This window comes from Coregonus clupeaformis, chromosome 10 (assembly GCF_020615455.1).
Source record: "Coregonus clupeaformis isolate EN_2021a chromosome 10, ASM2061545v1, whole genome shotgun sequence".
In the NCBI taxonomy this organism is placed as follows: domain Eukaryota; kingdom Metazoa; phylum Chordata; class Actinopteri; order Salmoniformes; family Salmonidae; genus Coregonus; species Coregonus clupeaformis.
In genome coordinates this window covers 33593773-33617162 of record NC_059201.1, presented here as the reverse complement: position 1 = coordinate 33617162, position 23390 = coordinate 33593773, and the positions used below count along the sequence as shown (strand labels likewise).

Sequence of the window (23390 nt, the reverse complement as noted above, 5' to 3'; positions counted from 1 at the left end):
CCAGACACCTCCACACCTTAATGGCCAGTTTGTGCACGCTGGTTAGAGCAGTATTGGCAGCCTCAGTGTCGTGCCCAAATGATAAAGCCCTCAATATGGCTTCGTTTCCACCCAATGAATGTGACAGCATAGTTAGGCTTAATTTGAAAGCACTGATTTGGTACCACTCTCTGGACTCTGACCAATGTTTTGATGGAAATTATGTGGTTTAATGCATATCTGTTGGAAGGCAAAGCATGCCTGGTAGCTGTGGGCTGCAGCTTGTCTGTTCAATGCTTTGGAGACTGACAGAAAGACGGCTTTACAGCCAGCATGCACCCAAAGTCATACATGACCATACCACCACAAGCAGAGCAGAGCAGCCCGCATACAAGCAGAATATTTCCTGCTCAAAACAATGCACTGAATAAAGTATCTAGAGGAAGGCCTCTCATTCATGCTGCAGTATAGCATATCTCTCCAACAGAGTTGTCTGTCTGGTTCAACCTCTCCAAGCAGGAAGTGTGGATTTGTTCCATACGGACTCAAACTGTTGACTTTATCTCCCAGCACAAAGTCATCTTTAAATCAAAGCTCTGCGGGTAGCTAGATGAAGGCTCTGCCGTGTAAACACATTTAGGATGTGTGTGGGGTGAGATTATCCAGTTTGTGATGAATTAAACGCTCGTCAATGTCTGCAAATTAAAGGTTATTTTAAGCTCCAGATTAGCATTTCCGTGCCTCATTAAGTAAGGAGATGAGTTGATCAGACGACTGAGAGAATCAGAGAATCCCACTTAGTCACTGTGAAGGAAGCCTCATTGTACTACACTACACTATCTACCTTCATTCTCTAGAAACAAACACACAACTTCACCTGTTATAATGCACTGTTTCACTCTCTCTCCTGACGCTGGACATTTAGTTAATAAACAGTCACATACCCAGTTGTTTCTGTGCTGGAAAATGCAACCAAGCCTAACTGATGATATTAGTCTAAGCAGGCCAACAACAGCAAGTGTGTCTCTTCATTTGAATGAGTTTCCCTCTGCAAATTCAATGACATTTTGTTCAGGCCTGTCATTTTCTTTATTTACGTGCAGCAGCATCAGGCGAGTGAGTGTGTATGTGTGGGTAATAGGGCTCTCGTTAATGAACTGTAAAGCTACAGTAATGCAGCCTGGCTGGTGTACTGTACGTCTGAGAGGGCACCACACGTTTCCTCCCAGCATTACTCTGCACAGCTAATTAATTTGTCAGGATAAGGCAAATGAAAATGTGTGCTCTAATTTGAGGCACTTAGTTTAAACGGCTGTGAAAGCAAACTTTGGTAGATATTAGGAAAACAAACCCATTAATGTCTTGGGGGGAGTGGCAGGTTAAGGCCTTGAAGGGGTAAATATTTGAACAGCCCTCAGCAGGGGCGGACTGGGATAAAAATTCAGCCCTGGCATTACAGCCACACTGCACGCGGTATCTGTCTGTCACTGTGTCTGTCTGTCTGCTTTTCCTTGTTATCCTCTGTTGTCACTCTGTCTGTCACTCCTAAGTGTTAATTGCTATTACATATAGAGCCAACATATTGAGGAACTGGCAGTACATCTGTGTCTCTCTGTTTTCTTCCTACCTCCACTACACTCACCTCTGAGCTGTCTCTGCTATGCCTAGCATCCATTCCCACAGCACTGGTACCAGAAGACCAGGGGATCACATTGCCTCTGCTAGTTGTGAATGAATAAACACATTTATTAGAAGAAGAAAGATGACTGAATAAATGCCTAATAGATGACCATTGGCTCATAATACCTTATGAAAGCCTAACTACTTATATTGCAAATATAAGTACCTGGCTATCATACAAGTCCCCCCTATCCTAAGGGTTAATTACTATTACATACATGTGTCAGTGTGTGTGTGTGTGTGTGTGTGTGTGTCTCTCGCTCTCTGTCTCTGTTTTTTCCCTACGTCCACTACACTTGACGGCTGCAGCAGCAGCTGAGCTGTCTGTTCTGCTAAGCCTATCATCACTGGGACCAGAAGACCAGGGGACCACACTGCCTGTGCTGGGCCCAGCAACCCCCTACCTGCCAGTTTATTGATATTTTGGCTTAGCATTATATATTACAAACCGTTTGCTCACTATTTATTAATCATTACTCCCACATTTGTAAATGTTAGTAAGCTAGTTATTCAAACGTGTATATATATTTTCCTTAAACATCCTGTGTTGTGTGCTTCTGTGAGAAATTACACTGGTCACGCAAAACATTTATAAAGTATTTATAAAATATAAATACCACTCATTTTAGATTAGAGACTGCAAAAAGACCTTAAGAATGATTAGTAAATGGTTTATTAATGTGGGAGTAATGATTAATAAATAGTGAACACACAATTTATAAATGCCTTAGAAATGGTTTGTTACAGACCCTTAAAGTGTTAACCATCCTAGTTGTGAATGAATAAACGCATATATTAGACGAAGATAATCACTGAATAAATGCCTTATAGATGACCAGTGGGGCAATATAATATCTTATAACAGCCTAATTACATATTTGAATTAGTGCATGTCAAGTGTCCATCACAACCCCCCCTACATATAATTCAATAGAAGAAAACAGAGAGAGAGAAGGAGAGAGAGAGACTGCCAGTTCCTTAATGGTTTGGCTGTATAATATAGCCAATGGCTACATTAAGGAACTGGCAGTCTCTCTCTTCTTCGATCTCTCTGTTTTCTTCTATTGAATTCAGTATACAACCTTCTGTGTTTGTCAAAGAATGAAGCCGGGACTAGTTTATGTGGACAGAGTTCCAGCAGTCTGCTTAGTTTGACAGTGCCACGCGTGTATGCGTATCTTTCTGCCAAGAAGTGATGGGCCTTTCAGCGAATTAAATAAGATGGAGATAGGCGGGACTTTCCAGCCTTCAGTGGTGGTGGCTATATAATATAGTCCGACACCAGAGTCACTTGTTACTACAGCTCATAAACCCTGAAGAGACTGAGATTCAGAAGCGATTAAACATTGATCAAACAATTAAAATACACAGACAGTCCCCGAATTGACCGTTATTGTAATACATGTGTTAAGTAAAAAATACTTGTGTTTTGTAAAAAGCATTGTATAAATGTCTAGTAGATGGCTATTGCCTAACCTACTGTATGTGTTATAAAAGCTAATCTAACGACTTGTTAGGGTATATTGCAAGTAGCATAGTGTCTAAATGTTCCCCCGAATCCCCCTTCCCTAATTAGCCTACTATAGTAGGTATGAAATATATTTATATACAATATACAGCCAAAATATTAGGCCTATCTGTGTCAGTGTGCGTTAATGAGTGTGTCTTTCTGTTTTCTTCCTACCTCGATTGCACCACAGCAGCTGATATGTCATTTCTCACAGACAAAGCACTCGGACCAGCAGAACCAGAACTTTTAGGAAATAAGTAGGTTAATTTCACACATTTAGCAGCGTCGGCCTCGAGCCCTTTTTTGGTCTCTCTAAGGTTTTCGGCACCACCATTCCGTTTTGACTGGCAGAGAGTCAGAGTGGTTCTCACACTCTTTGATGATGCACGTTTGAATTTTAATGTGAAGTTGCGCCACCTCAGCTCAGCCAATCAGAAAATTGGGCCGACCAGCCAAGGCTTAAAATTCATTTTTTAACCTGTCTCCTCCCCTTCATCTACACTGATTTGAAGTGGATTTAACAAGTGACATCAATAAGGGACCATAAGTTTCACCTGGTCAGTCTATGTAATTGAAAGAGCAGGTGTTCTTAATGTTTTGTACACTCAGTGTAGATGATTATGACAACAGAGAAAAGGTGCAAAAGTCATAGAAAAAACAGGGCCATTTGCCGTCGGTTGTGTCCATTATTTTTTTTATACAGTGGGGAAAAAAAGTATTTAGTCAGCCACCAATTGTGCAAGTTCTCCCACTTAAAAAGATGAGAGAGGCCTGTAATTTTCATCATAGGTACACGTCAACTATGACAGACAAAATGAGAAACATTTTTCCAGAAAATCACATTGTAGGATTTTTAATGAATTTATTGGCAAATGATGGTGGAAAATAAGTATTTGGTCAATAACAAAAGTTTCTCAATACTTTGTTATATACCCTTTGTTGGCAATGACACAGGTCAAACGTTTTCTGTAAGTCTTCACAAGGTTTTCACACACTGTTGCTTGTATTTTGGCCCATTCCTCCATGCAGATCTCCTCTAGAGCAGTGATGTTTTGGGGCTGTCGCTGGGCAACACAGACTTTCAACTCCCTCCAAAGATTTTCTATGGGGTTGAGATCTGGAGACTGGCTAGGCCACTCCAGGACCTTGAAATGCTTCTTACGAAGCCACTCCTTCGTTGCCCGGGCGGTGTGTTTGGGATCATTGTCATGCTGAAAGACCCAGCCACGTTTCATCTTCAATGCCCTTGCTGATGGAAGGAGGTTTTCACTCAAAATCTCACGATACATGGCCCCATTCATTCTTTCCTTTACACGGATCAGTCGTCCTGGTCCCTTTGCAGAAAAACAGCCCAAAAGCATGATGTTTCCACCCCCATGCTTCACAGTAGGTATGTTGTTCTTTGGATGCAACTCAGCATTCTTTGTCCTCCAAACATGACGAGTTGAGTTTTTACCAAAAAGTTATATTTTGGTTTCATCTGACCATATGACATTCTCCCAATCCTCTTCTGGATCATCCAAATGCACTTCAGACGGGCCTGGACATGTACTGGCTTAAGCAGGGGGGACACGTCTCGCACTGCAGGATTTGAGTCCCTGGCGGCGTAGTGTGTTACTGATGGTAGGCTTTGTTACTTTGGTCCCAGCTCTCTGCAGGTCATTCACTAGGTCCCCCCGTGTGGTTCTGGGATTTTTGCTCACCGTTCTTGTGATCATTTTGACCCCACGGGGTGAGATCTTGCGTGGAGCCCCAGATTGAGGGAGATTATCAGTGGTCTTGTATGTCTTCCATTTCCTAATAATTGCTCCCACAGTTGATTTCTTCAAACCAAGCTGCTTACCTATTGCAGATTCAGTCTTCCCAGCCTGGTGCAAGTCTACAATTTTGTTTCTGGTGTCCTTTGACAGCTCTTTGGTCTTGGCCATTGTGGAGTTTGGAGTGTGACTGTTTGAGGTTGTGTACAGGTGTCTTTTATACTGATAACTGTCAGCTTCCTGCCTCCTGTTTGTCTCCGGGCCTCTAGAGGTCATCTGTGTTCCCCTCTGCCTTAGTTCTTCCTCGTGTGTCCTTATTAGCTTGATCCAGGTCACCTGTGCCTTGTTTCACCTAGAGTATTTTAGCTGTGTTTTTTCCCCTGTTCCTCACTTGGTTTTTGAGTCCTGGCTATGTGTCTCCTGCTTTGTCCCACCGTGTCTTTCCAAGTAAGCTTTTCTAAGTTATCTTTAGTTTGTTTTTCTCCCCTCGTGGAGTTATTTTGTTTTGCCTCCTGTTTTGTTACTCTACCTCTGTTAATATACCTCTTTCTGAGAAGAACTTTTGTTGGACTATTTTTGAAGTGCAAAGAACCTTTTTGTTACATTAAATCTACTTACCTGGAGTATTGCCTTGGGTGTTTCATTTGGGTCCAACTATACCTCCTCTGTGGCTAAGGGGTAGAACCCCCAGCTCCCCCACATCTGAGACCGGAGTTCTAGCCCAGCTTGTGACAGAAAAACCAAGTCAATCATGGACCCAGAAACACTCAGTTCCCAGGACCTGTTGGCGGTGATCACTCGACATGAGGCATCTTTCCAGCGCCATGAAGCCGTTCTCAGCCGACAGGAAGAGCTGATGGCTAGTCATTCTCGACTCCTGGCCGAAATGATGAGTTCCCTCCACCAGCTCTTTGAACGCCTCCCTGGTCCTCTCCCTTCCTCCAGGTCACCCCCAGTGACGACAGGCCTTCTCCAGTGGCGGAGCCCCGACTACCACCTCCCAAGCCCTTTTCTGGGGATCCAAGCTCTTGCCAGGGTTTCCTCACCCAATGCTCCCTCACCTTCGAGCTCCAACCCTCAAGTTTTCCCACAGACCGTTCCAAGATTGCCTACATCATTACCCTTCTTTCAGACAAGGCGCTCGCCTGGGCCTCTGCGGTGTGGCAGTCCCAGGAGGCCTGTTGTGACTCCTACGCTGCATTTGTAGAAGAGTTCAAGCGGGTGTTCGATCATCCTGTCAGTGGGCGGGAGGCTTCAAGCGCCTACTGTCTCTCCGTCAGGGTCCCCGAAGCACGGCAGATTTTGCCATTGAATTCCGGACCATAGCAGCAAGGAGCGGATGGAATGATGAAGCGCTGAGGGTCTGTTTTCAGGGAGGGTTATCTGAGCCCCTTCAAGATGAGTTAGCCACCCGAGAACCAGCTGGAGATCTCGAGTCCCTCATAGCCTTGGCCATCCGCCTGGACAATCGTCTAAGAGAGCGGAGAACGGCTCGCCGCCAGGTGTCTCAGTCCCAGGTTCCTCTGAGCAGCTCTGTTTCTCCTGTTTGGACTCCGTCATTCAGAGCTTCCCCGGCTCCTGAACTGCTCCAGGATTCCCCGGAGAGCATGCAGTTAGGCCGTTCCAGGCTTTCTCCCAACGAAAGGGAACGTCGCATGAGGGAGCGTCGGTGCCTCTACTGCGGGGTTGCCGGCCACTTGCCCCGAGCTTTCGGGAAACGCCTGTCCCCGCCCAGCTACAGGAGGGTTGTGATGGGGAAGATTAGAGCTCCTCCTACTAACGCTGTCCTAGCTATTCCAGCCACTCTGTCCTGGGAGGGCCAACAGCATCGGGTCCAGGCTATGATCGATTCCGGTGCCGCAGGTGATTTCATGGATGTAACCTTGGCTAAGGAACTCAAGATCCCTACCCAACTACTTCCTCAACCCCAGGCAGTTACAGCCTTAGATGGCAGACCTCTGGAACCAGGAAAGGTTACTGAGGCGACTCAGTCCCTGCGACTTACTATCTCTCAACACCAGCAGGAGGAGACCTTCTATCTCATTGACTCTCCCGAGTATCCTATTATCCTGGGTCACCCTTGGCTATGCAGACATAATCCCCAGATCGACTGGCCTACTGGCACCATTCTAAACTGGGGTTCCACTTGCCAACTCACCTGCATGCTTCAGAGTCCCTCAGCCCCTAGTACCCAGTTTCAAGAGTCTGTTGACGTCTCCCGAGTCCCCAGTGTTTACCATCGGTTCAAGGCAGTGTTCAGCAAGGCCCTGGCTACTTCCTTACCGCCTCATCGCACGTATGACTGTGCCATTGATCTACTCCCTGGTTGCTGCCCTCCTAGAGGTCGGATCTTTTCCTTATCCTCCCCGAGCAAGCAGCTATGGACACCTACATTAAGGAGTCCTTGGCAGCCGGCCTCATCTGTGCCTCTACTTCCCCGGCTGGGGGCGGGCTTCTTTTTGTTGAAAAGAAAGACGGGGGTCTTAGGCCTTGTGTTGATTACCGGGGACTCAACAAGATCACGGTTCGGAATCGATACCCCCTTCCTCTCATGGCCACTGCTTTTGAGCTGCTTCAAGGGGCTTCCATTTTTACTAAACTGGATCTCCGCAATGCTTACCATCTCGTGCGGATCCGGCAAGGGGACGAATGGAAGACGGCGTTCAACACGCCCACGGGGCACTATGAATATCGGGTGATGCCGTTCGGGCTCACCAATGCCCCCGCAGTATTCCAAGCCCTGATTAATGATGTTCTCCGGGATATGCTTAATCTGTTCGTCTTTGTGTACCTGGACGATATCCTCATCTTCTCGAGGTCACTGAAGGAGCATGAGGGGCATGTTAGCAGGGTTCTCCAGAGGCTCCTTGACAATCACCTCTACGTTAAACCTGAGAAGTGTGAGTTTCATGTTTCTCAGACTCAGTTTCTCGGGTTTATTGTCACTCCCGGCCACCTAGAGATGGATCCCAAGAAGGTCAAAGCGGTCCACAGCTGGCCCACACCTGCCACGGTCAAGGAGGTTCAACGGTTCATTGGCTTTTCTAACTTCTATCGGAAGTTCATTAAGAATTTCAGCTCTGTGGTAGCCCCTTTGACGACGCTTACCAAGGGAGGAGGGACCAAGATTCACTGGGGTCCGGAAGCAGCAGGGGCCTTCGAGGATCTCAAGCGCCGCTTCACTTCTGCTCCGATTCTGGTGATCCCTGACCCAGAAAGACCTTTCGTGGTGGAGGTGGACGCCTCAGAGGTGGGGGTGGGAGCCGTCCTGTCACAGAGGGGTGAGGATGGGAGATTACACCCTTGTGCCTTCATGTCTCGCCGCCTGTCTGAGGCCGAGCGCAACTACCACGTGGGGGATCGAGAGTTGCTTGCGGTTAAGCTGGCCTTGGAAGAGTGGCGCCATTGGCTTGAGGGGGCTCAGCATCCTTTCCAGGTTCTCACAGACCACAAGAACCTGGAATATCTCCAACAGGCTAAGCGGATGAACCCTCGGCAAGCACGATGGTCCCTTTTCTTTAATCGATTCCAGTTCCTCCTGTCTTACCGACCTGGCACCAAGAACGTCAAGCCGGATGCCCTGTCTCGAGCCTATTCTCCCGAGGTACAAGAGAAGCCCTTGGCATCGATTATTCCGAGGTCTAGGATCGTCGCACCTCTTCAGTGGGAACTTGAAAGAGGGGTACGAGAGGCCCTTGTCCATGAGCCCGATCCAGGCGGTGGTCCTGCCGGTCGCCTGTACGTTCCTCTCTCTGTTCGGGCCCGCGTCTTGCAGTGGGGTCATGAGTCGCCCTTGACATGCCATCCTGGCAGTGCTCGCACACTGGAATTCCTCCGACGGCGGTTTTGGTGGCCGTCCATCAAGAAGGACGTGCAGGTCTATGTTGAGGCCTGCCCTGTGTGCAACCAGGGAAAGTCGACACGCCAGCGACCCCAGGGACTGCTCCATCCCTTACCTGTTCCTCGAAGGCCATGGTCACACCTTTCTCTGGACTTTGTTACGGGACTTCCCTCCATCCCAGGGCAACACCGTCATCCTAGTGGTGGTAGACCGGTTCTCTAAGGCTGCCCGGTTTATTCCCCTGCCCAAGCTGCCCTCGGCTAAGGAGACTGCTGAGCTCCTCATGAACCATGTCTTCCGGATATTTGGTATTCCCCTGGACGTGGTCTCCGACCGAGGTCCCCAATTCTCGTCCCGGTTTTGGGGGGGCCTTCTGCAGGCTTATTGGGGCCACAGCCAGCCTATCGTCGGGGGTTCCATCCAGAGTCTAATGGCCAAACGGAACGGATTAATCAGGATCTGGAGACCATCCTGCGGTGTATGGCGGCCAGTAATCCCACGTCTTGGGCCACCTATATCATTTGGGCTGAATACGCCCACAACACCCTCCAGTCCTCAGCCACCGGATTGTCCCCCTTCGAATGCCAGTTCGGTTACACCCCTCCATTATTTCCAGAGGAAGAGGCGCAAGTTGGTGTTCCCTCGGCCCAGCGCTTTGTCCAACGCTGTAGGCGGACCTGGAAGAAGGCCAGGCGTACCCTCCTTGGACCTCCCAGAGATACCAAAGTCAGGCTAATCGCCGCGCCGGACGGCCCCTAGTTTCCGAGCTGGTCAGAGAGTTTGGTTGGCCACTAAGAACCTGCCCCTCCGGGTCGAATCCAAGAAGCTTTCCCAGAAATACATCGGCCCTTTCCGCATAGCAAGAAAGGTTAACCCTGTTTCGTATCGTTTGGTTCTCCCTCGCTCCCTTAGAATTAACCCCACTTTCCATGTTTCACTACTTAAACCTGTCTTGTCTTCTCCCTTTGCCCCCCACGCAGACCCCCGCCACCTCCCAGGATCATTGACGGCCAGCCAGCCTACACAGTCCGCCGGATACTGGACTCCCGGAGGGTCCAGAACTCTCTGCAGTATCTGGTGGACTGGGAGGGCTACGGGCCAGAGGGAGCGCTCCTGGGTTCCAGCCAAGGACATCCTGGACCCAGGTTTGATCCGAGAGTTTCGCACCCTGAGGCCAGGGTGTTCTGGAAGGAACGTCAGGAGTCGTTCCTAGAGGAGGGGGTCCTGTCAGCTTCCTGCCTCCTGTTTGTCTCCGGGCCTCTAGAGGTCATCTGTGTTCCCCTCTGCCTTAGTTCTTCCTCGTGTGTCCTTATTAGCTTGATCCAGGTCACCTGTGCCTTGTTTCACCTAGAGTATTTTAGCTGTGTTTTTTCCCCTGTTCCTCACTTGGTTTTTGAGTCCTGGCTATGTGTCTCCTGCTTTGTCCCACCGTGTCTTTCCAAGTAAGCTTTTCTAAGTTATCTTTAGTTTGTTTTTCTCCCCCTCGTGGAGTTATTTTGTTTTGCCTCCTGTTTTGTTACTCTACCTCTGTTAATATACCTCTTTCTGAGAAGAACTTTTGTTGGACTATTTTTGAAGTGCAAAGAACCTTTTTGTTACATTAAATCTACTTACCTGGAGTATTGCCTTGGGTGTTTCATTTGGGTCCAACTATACCTCCTCTGTGGCTAAGGGGTAGAACCCCCAGCTCCCCACATCTGAGACCGGAGTTCTAGCCCAGCTTGTGACAGATAACAAGTTCAAACAGGTGCCATTAATACAGGTAACGAGTGGAGGACAGAGGAGCCTCTTAAAGAAGAAGTTACAGGTCTGTGAGAGCCAGAAATCTTGCTTGTTTGTAGGTGACCAAATACTTATTTTCCACCATAATTTGCAAATAAATTCATTAAAAATCCTACAATGGGATTTTCTGGATTTTTTTTTCTCAATTTGTCTGTCATAGTTGACGTGTACCTATGATGAAAATTACAGGCCTCTCTCATCTTTTTAAGTGGGAGAACTTGCACAATTGGTGGCTGACTAAATACTTTTTTCCCCACTGTATATATATATTTTTTTACATTTCGACCATCCCACCCAAATAAAATATGGTCCTTCTGGCATTTGCCAGAATTGCCAGACGGGCAGCACGGACGCTTATTACATTTTTTTTTTTACATTTTAGTCATTTAGAAGACGCTCTTATCCAGAGCGACTTACAGTTAGTGAGTGCATACATTTTCATACTGGCCCCCCGTGGGAATCGAACCCACAACCCTGACATTGCAAGCGCCATGCTCTTCCAACTGAGCTACTGGAGCTCATCCAGCTGCCTGCTAAGTGGCTGCAACCAATGGGCCGCCAGGCAGGGAGAGCTGGGTAAGGACGTAGGGAGGGTTTAGCACGACTGCTGTCGTGTAGCTGACAGTAGGACCCACTGGAGTTGACTGCCGCACTAGCCTATACTGACCTTGAAATGTTCCGTAATTGCTGTTCCTCAGTATAGCTCAACTCACGTTTCTCTGTCATATTTTTTATTGACCATTTTCCCTTGGCTTTTTAACATTTAGCTGTAATTTAGCAGTCACTCTACTTCAATATGGCACTAGAAAATGTTGGCGTCTCCACTGGATGATGAGCTCGTATGCTGTTGTAGAAGTGCACATGGCCCTACTAGTAGTTGAAACCATAACAAAGTCTTCAGTTATCTTATACAGTATGTGCAGCTGTGTGTTGCCTAATGTGTCTTGTCACTTTGCCATGATGGATGTTAGGCGGCAGTGCCCCTCTGGCAGCTGTGTTGCTATGCCCATGCACCTCCCTCCTGGGCCTGCCTGCCTGCCTGTCTGTCTGACCCTCTCCAGGGCTCAGCCACTAGGCTCGCCACCAACATGATGAACTGGCTCAACTTGTCATCAGAGTGTAAAAGAGACGAGTGCAGGATTTATTGCGCCGCACGGCTCTCTCCCTCCCAGGCTAGCTCTTCAGGCTGGAGATGAAACAGCCATCGCTCCCAGGGAGGAAGAGGGAGAAAAGTAAAACCGTGATTTTTGGAGCAGGGAGAGGAGAGCTGTGTCTCTGTGCTCTGCGTCCTGGCCATGGAGTTGGAAGCTGAGCTCTCTCTCTCTCTGCTCCCTCTGTAAGACAGCTCATGCTCTAAATGAGAACTAAATGTTTGTGTAATGTTTTCCTCAGAGTGAGTGTTCTGTTTGTTTTGAAAGGACCACAATGTCTCTGGTTGTTGTCAGCCAATCCTGGAGGTGGATGCTGGACAGGAGGATTGTATCTAGACCTCAGTGCTCTGCAACGGGCCAATTGCGCCCCACCTATTTATATGCCTGGGTTGAGAAAGGGATTTTGTGGCAGCAAATGTAAAGGATCTAACTTGGCTCCCTCCAGGTGTATGTCTTTTTGTAATGGTATACTTTGGCTTTCCCTTTGTGGGAAATCAGGACAAATAAATGAGTTCCTAAACTGGTATGAAATGAACCGTTTGGATTATCTAGGCCCACTTGAGTTGCCTTTCTGGACTAAGTGGACTAGATAAAAGGGACCTGAAAGTTGATTAATTGCTTCTCTGTCATGAGTTGTCTGCAATAGTATGATCTTGCAATGCTCACATGATCTCCCATAGCCTGTTTAGCCTATACTTTGAAGAAAGGATGTTTGTCATAAAGGCAAAGGGTGGCTATTTGAAGAATCTCAAATATAAAATATATTTTGATTTGTTTAACACTTTTTTGGTTACTACATGATTCCATATGTGTTATTTCATAGTTTTGATGTCTTCACTATTACTCTACAATGTAGAAGATTGTAAAAAATAAAGAAAAACCCTTGAATTAATAGGTGTGTCCTAACTTGTGACTGGTACTGTATATATTACCATTCCTCACACGGCCATAGATTAACGCTGTTTTTCTACTCCTTCTGTCTTCCTTGTCCTGGGAAAGTATGCGTCCTGAAGTGCCTGTTGGATATTCACAAAGTCATCCAGGAAAATGAGCCGGCCTACCTACTGAACAACCTCTACATCACAGACCACTGTGTCTGGATCCAGAGGGTCAAGTAAGTCCTGGGAATATGACCTCCCAGGGCCAAGGAAATTGGCTCTCAGCTCCCATGATGCTTCACTGCTCTGCACCATATGAGAGGATTAGACGACTCATTTGTCACAGCACGGCCACTTGACTGACAGAGCCATTGTGAGATGCAATCTACCTGTATCCATTTTCCTGTGTCAAAGGTGCCGTTGGAGAGTGTGTGGTCTGTATGTTCTCCCTCCGTGCTGCAGTGGAGTCCCAGTAGGTCATACTGAGACTGAGTTGAGAAGAAGCAGATAGATAGTGCACTGTGCAGTACAAGATGTGTGCTTGTGTGTTAACTCAAGAAGGATCTGTGTAGTTTCTTCCTTAATTGATATAGCATGCACAGCTCTTTCCTCACCCTTGTACATATTTTCCAATTAATGATGTGCTCGTCTGGAAAAGTGTTGTGCTCGTCTGAAAAACATTTTGCACCTGATGTTGTAGGCCCCACGTCCAGATGCAGACAGCTGGGAGTTTGATGGAGCTTTCTCTGGTTGAAATGTTGCCAGCAAAATCCCATTCTCTCTGGAAAAGAAAACGCCTCGATGGCCAATTAATAATAAATCAATGGTGGAGATCGGAGTTAGAGTCCCTGTCGATCTGTTTGTTACGCTGCAGCAGACAGGGAAAAGAGAGTACAGAGAGAGTTTTGGTCCTGAGCTCTCTTGCTCTTTCTCTCCTCTCTCTCTCGCTCTCGCTCTCTCGCTCTCTCGCTCTCTCTCTCTCTCTCTCTCTCTCTCTCTCTCTCTCTCTCTCTCTCTCTCTCTCTCTCTCTCTCTCTCAGTGTGTGCTTGGAGCAGCAGAGCAGCAGAGCAGCACTGTCAAGCCACTGGAAAACTCAATCAGTCTTACCTCAGTCAGAGTCAAGGAGATGAAACGGCAGAAAGGCATCTGAGGTTGAGCTTTCCCATCCGCCTCCCTCTCCTCCCCTCCCCCACTTTACATCGGCGCTAAATGTCAGCTTGACCTAACAACAAACTGCCTTCCACTGTCTACATCGCCACATCGATCATTAAATGGATTAGTCCTCGTGCTTGCCGCATTGACCTGTGATTGAATTGTTACATTTCCCTTTTCCATTTACATTTTTCAGGCAATAAACAAAGCAAAGCTTTTCATCTTTCTGCCCTGAGACCTGGCTCATTTCAGCTGTGGTGTCAGCAGAGACCGACACAGAGAGAGTAGAGACAGCCAGGAAGCTGCTGTCCAGAGTCCAGACAGAGGTACTAACCCTCCTGTTGTAGCGGTTGCCTCAGGGCACCTGGCTGGGAAAACCTCCAGAGCCCAGGCATTCCATTCCCTTTCATTGTCTTGCCGTGAATCTATTCCCAGGTAGACATTTCATAACTGTTCTACATTGTTGTGCCTCACAGACTGCATTTCTTTCCTTTCTGAATGTGGAATAAAATAGCGCAGTCCACTTGCCATGCAAAGCAGCAGCGAGAGGAGAGCTGTCTGTTCTTTAGGCAGGCAGGCAGACCTCGAGCAGCAGCCAGCTGTGGTTTGCAAGCCATAGACGGCGCTCTGTTATCACATATGGTTAGTTGTGGCATCCCTTTGTGCCAGTGACAGGTTTGATGACAGATTGTATAAGCATTGTTCTACTCCTCACGGCTAGATATTCCCCCGTGAAGGATTTGTCATTCCTGCTAAGTGAGTTGTCTTTCTTTCTCTGTGGTTCCCGGGGTAAGATGAGCTGAGCTGTAATCCCCTGTCTTGTCAGTCCTCCCCACAGTCAGCTCCCAGACACGATCAGCCGCTCATGATGGACATAGTGATTAATGAATGCGTTGCTCAGTGGGTTGATTTATACTGTCTGTCTCTCTGGGCTGTCCCACATGCGTTCATGCTCTTAAAGTCCCTCCGACTGCTGAGACATCGGCCTCAAATTTATAGCGTTGTAAAGACTTCAGTGATTTAGACCAGTGAAACCCTCTCCCTCCACAGACTCACACACACAGACAAACAAGTGGACAGTCCACTCTCAGATCAACAAGATCTGATAAAAGGTGTTTAAAGTGGATAATGAATGTTGTTTACAACAGGTTCCACATTACCGAGGGAAATTGTATCATTCACATATCTTTGAATTGTCAGATACATTGAACATTTCCTCCAATGATCTGCCACTAGCAAATGAAAGCACCTATTTACCATTTGTTTCACTGGGTGGTTTTGATGACCCATGCAGTGTTGTGAAATGAAAACCCGGTCCTCATTTTCTCTCTCTCTCGTCTCTCATCAGTCTAACGAAGCCCATAGGATCGGTGTTGTGTTACTGTACCTCAGTTGAATCAGCAGGACTCTAACTTACCCTTGCTCTTTCAGCACTCGCACATTCCTCCCCCCTCTTTAACAGCTGTCTGCCGCACAATCAATTAATTGGGTCAATTAAATCCTAGAGCAAAAACCATGGCAACCTGTGAGTGTCGAGCTCAAGGGTTCGCTAATCTTTCTTTCCCTTCATTCTCTCTCTCTCTCTGTCTCTCTCTCTATCTCTCGCTGCCATCCATTCAGCCTCTACACACATTGTGTGTATGACAATGCCCAGAGGAGAGCTCTCTTCTCCACAGCCCCAGGAGGCCCTCAGGGGACACAGGCTCCCCACAGGGACAACCAGCTGCTGCTAGAACCAGGCTGACCACCTCAGGCCACTAGGTTTAGGGGGGTTCAGTGGGCCCGTCAAGCCTCGTCGCCACGGCCAGACGCCTGGGGAATGTACTTGTATGTTGTCAGCAGTTGTTTCTCTAGGATCTTTATCAGCGCGTCTCTGCAGAAATATATAATATTACTTTCTTTTTGCAGCGGTGGCAACAATTTACACTGTGGTGCTCAGTGGGAGTCTAATTTAGAAATGTTAAATTTCTCTTGAGTAATTCCTAGAAATGTGTATTTTGTTCAATTCGGAAGCTAGCTAATTAGAGTGGTTTGGCTGCATTTACAATTATTTTAATGAAATTGTAGGAATGATGGAAATGGAATACAGGTGAGCTTTATTTTCTCCTTACAGATTTCTGGTTGCACTCCTTCCATGCAGCTAGTGTGGCACAGGCACTCTCTGGGAGGGTATGTACTGTAACTACACTACAGACACCTATGTCTGTCAGGAGCTTGTCCTGTCCTGGGCCTTGTCTGTGAGGTAGTAGATAGATATTGTATCTGGTCTGTCTGATTTGAGCCCTCCCTACCACAGAGACAGGAGATCCTCTCTGTGTCCCGCTGGGCTCAACAAAGCCAAGACTGTCTCACAGCTAACAGGGATAAGTACTACAGATTTCCTCTCTGCATGACGTCCAGCTTTTGTGTACTTACACAGGAAGCCCAACACACACACACACAGAGAGAGAGAGAAACACTGACGGTGCTGCTGCATCAGTGGTACACTAATAATATATGAGGCAACTTCCTCTCCTTGAGTCCTCGTTTTGAATAGGAGTTAGGTAAACAACAAGCTCTACAACTAGCTTCTACCTGCTCTCTTCATGTTGCACATCAACTAATGGTCTCTCTATACAGTAAGGAAGCACTCTTTCATACCTCCTAAGATTACAATCCCTACTATGGATGTGATGACTGTCAACGGTCCCATGAGAGAGATGTTGTGAGACCAGTGACTGTCAACGGTCCCATGAGAGGGATGTTGTGAGATCAGTGACTGTCAACGGTCCTGTGAGAGGGATGTTATGAGATCAGTGGGGAGGTAAAAGGGGCACCATAGCAGGGTACCAACACATGGCTGGAGGGAAGTGACTGACTGTATAACCCACATGATATGACTCCAAACACCTCGTTATACAGCATAATGCCTCTGTCACAGTTCTTCAGTGTTACTCACACACTCCCTCACACACTCCCTCACACACTCCCTGACACACTCCCTGACACACTCCCTCACACACTCCCTCACACACGCCCTCACACACTCCCTCACACACTCCATCAAACTCAGGAAGTCAGGAAATCCAAGCCTCCTAAGAAGACTGAGTAGGGACATGTGTTGAATGTTTTATGATGTCATTGAACATGAGGCTGATGAAAGAAATGCAAGTCTGTAATTGCCTCAGTCTAGATGTCCTTCTCCCCACCACCCTGTTCCCGTCCTCATCCAAGAACTCTTGTGTCTGACAAATGGAAGAGTCTTTGTCTCGACAGAAGTTTTCCAACCTTAAAATGCCGTCCCTCCTCAATTAATAAGGGCAACCCACAACAGTGGTGTAGTAATGACTGCACTTTGTACAACATTATTCCATCCCTCCAAAAGCAGCCTTTGTATTCACCGCAAGCCGGGCTTCTCCCACCGCAACGCAGCGCAGAGAGAAGGGGAGGGAGGGGAGAAAACAAGCGCGTAGCCTCCAATGCTAACTCAATAATGACTTCCCACAGGGGAAAGAGGGGGGTGGAAGACGGGGGGTGGAGGAGGGGGGTGGAAGAGGGGGGTGCTGCTTTGAAGTGGCAGTGCTATAGGAGGCTTTCCAGCCAGAACCAGTCAGCCAGCCTCCTCTACTCCAGGAAGGGCTTTTATAGACCCAGCGTCTACAGTCTCCATGTGGGGTCTGACTCTCTGCACACACACTGGTGGGGGTGTTATTATGGGTCATATGCATGCCTAACCATCCGTTACTCACTGTCGGAGTAATTGTTCTCCTTTAATTCCTTGTTTTTTTTATAGGGCTTGAGTCATGGATCAGTTGTGTTTTCCTTGTCCTCTCTTTCCCCATACTCTTACTCTCATTTCCTGAATGGACATTTTATCAGCATAAAGGAGACATGTTTTATTTGATATAGCACGACTACTAGCTATAAGATCTGTTAACACAGTCTCTTCTGAGGTCCTAAATGAGTACACATCCCTCCATGTTGGCTGTGTAAATGGTTTCCTCCCCGGAGTGGGAGCTCATTAAGGCTTTGCGGTTATAAGGAGCCGTCTTGGCTCTCAGTGATGGGTTAATTGGACCGAGGAGGGCAGCAGGGGCCTCAGTGTGGCTGGGGTGTGAGGAGCTGAATGGCTGTGGAGGACTGCAGGCTCATGTGTTTTATCTCGCCCTGAATGGACCCGGCCTGAGCCACGCGGGAGGCTGACCCGCAGAAGGTCAGCTATTAATCACCACAGCTGCACCGTGGAAAAATAGCTGCCGCTTGAGTTTTGGCAACATCCTGCACTGGTTTAGCTTCATAAATAATGTATAAGGCCCCCCACCTATTCCCCAGTGGCTTTACATTATGGGTGTTGGAGGAGACCTTTATTAGGGATAAAACTACTCCTCTTTTATAGAAATCCAATGTTATGTGGCAGCTCTCCTTGGGACAGAATATGCATGATAGGAACGTGCTTCAATGTACTAGTTGATGAGTCCATTCTCTCGACATTTGCATCTTTCTATTCAAAGGAGTCTGAATTGGACTTTTTTGACCCAACATTTATTGACACAGTAAATTCTCGTTGTGTGCCTGGAGTCTATTTGGCCATTCTCAAGGTTACTTGACACGTTTACTCTATCCAACCCTTGAATTTATTCTTACCGTGTAGCTTGTCGGTCTCCTTTTTCTTCTGCAGTCTGAAGGTTGAATTTGGTACAGAATGTAAATATAGATGGCAAACAACATTTAGAATATAAATGATTTATTGTATTATTATTAGAAGTACCTCTCCAGTGGCTTGCCTGTAATATACAGGTAACTGCCAAAATAATTCTAACACAGGAATACAAAGTATATTGAAAGCAGGTGCTTCCGCACAAGTGTGGTTCCTGATTTAATTAAGCAATTAACATCCCATGATGCTTAGGGTCATGTATCAAAATGCTGGGCAGGGCATTATTTTGGCTACCATGGCTATCCCCCAATAGGATGACAATTCCCCCATCCACAGGGCATAAGTGGTTTGATGAGCATGAAAACAATGTTAACCATATGCAATGGCCGTCTGTCACCAGATCTCAACCCAATTGAACACTTATGGGAGATTCTGGAGTTGCGCCTGAGACAGCGTTTTCCACCACCATCAACAAAAAAACAAATGATGTAATTTCTTGTGGAATAATGGTGTCCCATCCCTCCAATAGAGTTCCAGACAATTGAAAAATCTATGCCATGGTGCATTGAAGCTGTTATGGTTTGTGGTGGCCCAACGCCCTATTAAGACACTTTGTTGGTGTTTCCTTTGTTTTGGCAGTTACCTGTATATAATATAGATGCTAATGGGAGTCTCTCCTCATGACAAGCAGCATTCTTTACAGAATACCAACATCATCACTAAAAACAGTCCCTGCTGGCCATTGAGACATTCAACATTTCTCTTTGATGAACCAGAATGGGAATTACTGAAACATGAGAGCAAGATGTCTTCACCAGTAACCAGTTTTTCTGGTGTCAGGAAAAATAAACATTCTGCTCCTGTCTAGATGTAAAATCCACTGTCGGCATACAGAATGGGTCTTAAGAGATTCTTCAGAATACCTTACTCTTGTCCCTTTAGAGTGCAGTAGCTGTCAAGCCCTGACTCATGGGACTCTTGTATGTTGAGTCAGGGTGTGGATATTCTATGTTAGTTTTTCTATGTTTACGTTCTAGGTGTTGTAATTCTATGTTGGGCCGGGTGTGATTCCCAATCAGAGGCAGCTGTCGCTCGTTGTCTCTGATTGGGGATCATACTTAAGTAGCCTATTGGCAATCATGGGTTGTGGGATCTTGTTCCGGTTAGAGGCTTGTTTTGTGTTTAGCCTTAGGACTTCACGTTTCGTTGGTTTGTTGTTTTGTTCGTGTGTTTATCGTTGTAATAAACATGTACGCATTTCACGCTGCGCCTTGGTCTGACCCATCCTTCAACGAACGTGACAGAAGATCCCACCAAACACGGACCAAGCAGCGTGCCCAGGAGCAGCAGACACCCTGGACACAGGTAGTGGAGCAGAGATCATGGACTTGGGGGGAGATAAGAGAGGATCTGGCCAAGCAGATGGAGGCCCTGAAAGGGATGGACTTGGAGAAGGAGAGAGTAGCCGACAGCGGACCCTGGGCGAAGGAGGAAGCCCAGGCAGGAGAGGAGAAACGGCAACCCAAGAGGATACGGTCATGACGAAAGCCCGAGAAGCAGCCCCAAGAAAGTTTTTTGGGGGGCTCACGGGATGGTTGGCGAAGCCTGGGTTCAGAGCAGAGCCAACTCCCCATACTCACGCTAGGAAGCGTGTGACCGTGCAGGCTCCGTGTTATGCGGAGCTACGCACTGTGTCGCCAGTGCGCCGACACAGTCCTGTACGTCCTGTGCTAGCAGCACGCACGTGTCGTGCGAAAGTGGGCAGCCAGCCAGGACGGGTTGTGCCGGCTCAATGCTCCTGGTCTCCAGTGCACCTCACCAGTCCTGTACGGCCCGTTCCTGCTCCTCGCACCAGACTTGTGGTGCGTGTCTCCAGTCCGGCCCGGCCCGTTCCTGCTCCTCGCACCAGACTAGTGGTGCGTGTTCCCAGTCCGGCCCGGCCCGTTCCTGTTCCTCGCACCAAGCCAGTGGTGCGTGTTCCCAGTCCGGTACGGCCCGTGCCTGCTCCTCGCACCAAGCCAGTGGTGCGTGTCGCCAGCCCGGTACGCCCTGTACCTGCTCCTCGCACCAAGCCAGTGGTGCGTGTTCCCAGTCCGGTACGCCCCGTACCTAATCCTCGCACCAAGCCAGTGGTGCGTGTTCCCAGTCCGGTACGGCCCGTGCCTGCTCCTCGCACCAAGCCAGTGGTGCGTGTCGCCAGCCCGGTACGCCCTGTACCTGCTCCTCGCACCAAGCCAGTGGTGCGTGTTCCCAGTCCGGTACGCCCCGTACCTAATCCTCGCACCAAGCCAGTGGTGCGTGTTCCCAGTCCGTTACGGCCCCTGCCTGCTCCCCGCATCAAGCCAGTGGTGCGTGTCGCCAGTCCGGCCCGGCCCGTTCCTTCTCCTCGCACCAGCCAGTGGTGCGTGTTCCTAGTCCGGTCCGGCCGGTGCCTGCTCCTCGCACCAGACCAGTGGTGCGTGTGTTCAGTCCGGCACGGCCCGTGCCTGTTGCACCGGTGCCTGTTCCGGCACCGGTCAGCTGCTCCACTCCGGAGCCAGAGCAGTCCGCTCGACCGGTGCCCAGTCCAGCTCCGGTCAGCAGCTCTACTCCAGAGCCAGAGCAGTCCGCTCCACCGGTGCCTAGTCCAGCTCCGGTCAGCGGCTCCAGTCCGGAGCCAGAGAAGTCCGCTCGACCGGTGCCCAGTCCAGCTCCGGTCAGCAGCTCTACTCCGGAGCCAGAGCAGTCCGCTCCACCGGTGCCCAGTCCAGCTCCGGTCAGCGGCTCCAGTACAGACCCAGACGTCAGCCCCTCTCCAGGTTCGGGGTCTCCCACACCAGGGTCCAGACAGGGCTTGGTACATTGTGGGAGGAAGGAGAGGGGAAGCAGCGTGCTGAGGTCCAGACCAGACCAGGGGCGCAACGGGGAGGCTGAGAGAATGTGGTCGTCACACCCGGAGCCGGATCCGCCTCCCAGGCGGAATGCCCACCCGGACCCTTCCCTGTCATGTCAGGTTGGTGCGGTCGGAGTCCGCACCTTTGGGGGGGGGTACTGTCACGCCCTGACTCATGGGACTCTTGTATGTTGAGTCAGGGTGTGGATATTCTATGTTAGTTTTTCTATGTTTACGTTCTAGGTGTTGTAGTTCTATGTTTGGCCGGGTGTGATTCCCAATCAGAGGCAGCTGTCGCTCGTTGTCGCTGATTGGGGATCATACTTAAGTAGCCTTTTGGCAATCATGGGTTGTGGGATCTTGTTCCGTGTAGAGGCTTGTTTTGTGTTTAGCCTTAGGACTTCACGTTTCGTTGGTTTGTTGTTTTGTTCGTGTGTTTATCGGTAAATAAATATGTATGCCTTTCACGCTTCGCCTTGGTCTGACCCGTCCTTCAACGAACGTGACAGTAGCTCCATGCAGTACCAGCAGCAGCAGCTTTTTGTCTGTGTCGGGGTGGTGGAAGGAGATGGAGTCCTGTAAACTCTGTAATCCTCCTCGCTCTCTTATCACCTCCTTCAGGGAGAGCTTCAGTCGGAGACTTGAGGGGCAGAACCTGCATATCAGACACACTCATCTTCCTACATGATTATTAAACATTATTTCCATATTTCATTGAGCTCAGGCCTCCGTGAATTGCTGTCTACTTAGCATTCAGATGAGGCTGGGATTTGGGTAATGGATATTAGATTTGTAGATTGAGTTCTCGTTGCTGTATTTTTAGTAGGCATAGCAGTCAAACAACATAGTCAAAATACCCACTTCTCATCAGTGTTGGAAATGCAGCTCTTCAAATGGTTTCAGTTAGGATTTGTAAATATTTGCTTCCAAGTTGAGTAAGACGAACTGATCCATCTTTGCTGTACTTGCCTGACTGTCTCATCCCGTCCTCTCTGTCTCTGTCTCTGTCTCTGTCTCTCTCTCTCTCTCTCTCTCTCTCTCTCTCTCTCTCTCTCTCTCTCTCTCTCTCTCTCTCTCTCTCTCTGTCAGGTCCAGGAAGGTGACCGCTCTGGCCGATCCCCTACAGAAAGTGTCCCTAAGGAAAAGCGACCTGGAGCTGGAGTTGGAGGTTCTGGAAACTGCGGCGCTGGTAGAGGAAGAACTCCCCAGTCACACAGCGGAGAGGAGTCTGACAGAACAGAAGGGCACGACTGTGCTGACAGAACAGAGGGAGGAAGAGGAGGAGAGAGTGCCGAGGTCAGCCCCCTCCAGCTCCAGCCTGCCTCCCCTCTAGTCCCCCAGGAGTCCTGTGCTACTCTCATGTCAGCCGAGAGGAAGCCCAGTGCCCTCCCCTCTGCTGAGGACGGCCCCAGCCAGCTGATCCAGGAGCTGGGAGAGAGAGTAGAGGACGGGCTGTGGATCTCTTTACAGCCTCGGGGCAGCAGGCATTCCAGGAGCAGAACACAGGGAGAGGCAGAGAGAGACTGTTCAAGGCCTGCGACAGTCACTGCCGCTGCTGCTACTGCCACAGCTACTGCCGCTGCCCGCGCAGGGACATTCCTAGAGCAGTGTCCTTGCAGAAACCCTCTGCCGATCGTCAAACCAGATACTGGTGACGATCTTGATGAGGACGATATCGACGAGGATGATTATTAGATGGGCGTCACAGAGAATATGCCATTAATTAACTCCATATACTCTACATGAATGATAGCTTTTTTTATTTTCTAGCTTCATACATACATTTCATCAAACATGGAAATGTAGATTTTTTTGTATTGGATACATGCTATTTTAGTTAAGTGTCATAGCTCACTTGAAGAGTTTCAAAAGCTTCCGTACTTTGTGTCTCTGTGCAGGTGTTTCTTTGATGAAGGCTTTTCATACCAAGCTAAGCATTTTGATAATACAACGGATGTGTTTAATTATGCGGATCACTCAAGTCTCTTCCATGTGACGCGGTCACTTTGTTTGCAGGCTGTTAGATTAGCACATGCAATTCACGCACAGCCATTTCCTGTCAAGAAAAGAGAAAGGGGTGGTTGTTGGGAGATAAAAAACTGGACAGACCTCAACAGGAAATGTCAGCTGCTGCTTTAAAATGTATCTTGA

The 23390-nt window shown here is 48.3% G+C and overlaps 1 pseudogene; it reads left to right on the top strand.

Moving 5' to 3' along the window:
• LOC121575796 overlaps positions 1–22934 on the top strand; it is a 62470-nt pseudogene extending 39536 nt beyond the window's left edge.
• The last annotated feature ends 456 nt before the right edge of the window (positions 22935–23390 follow it).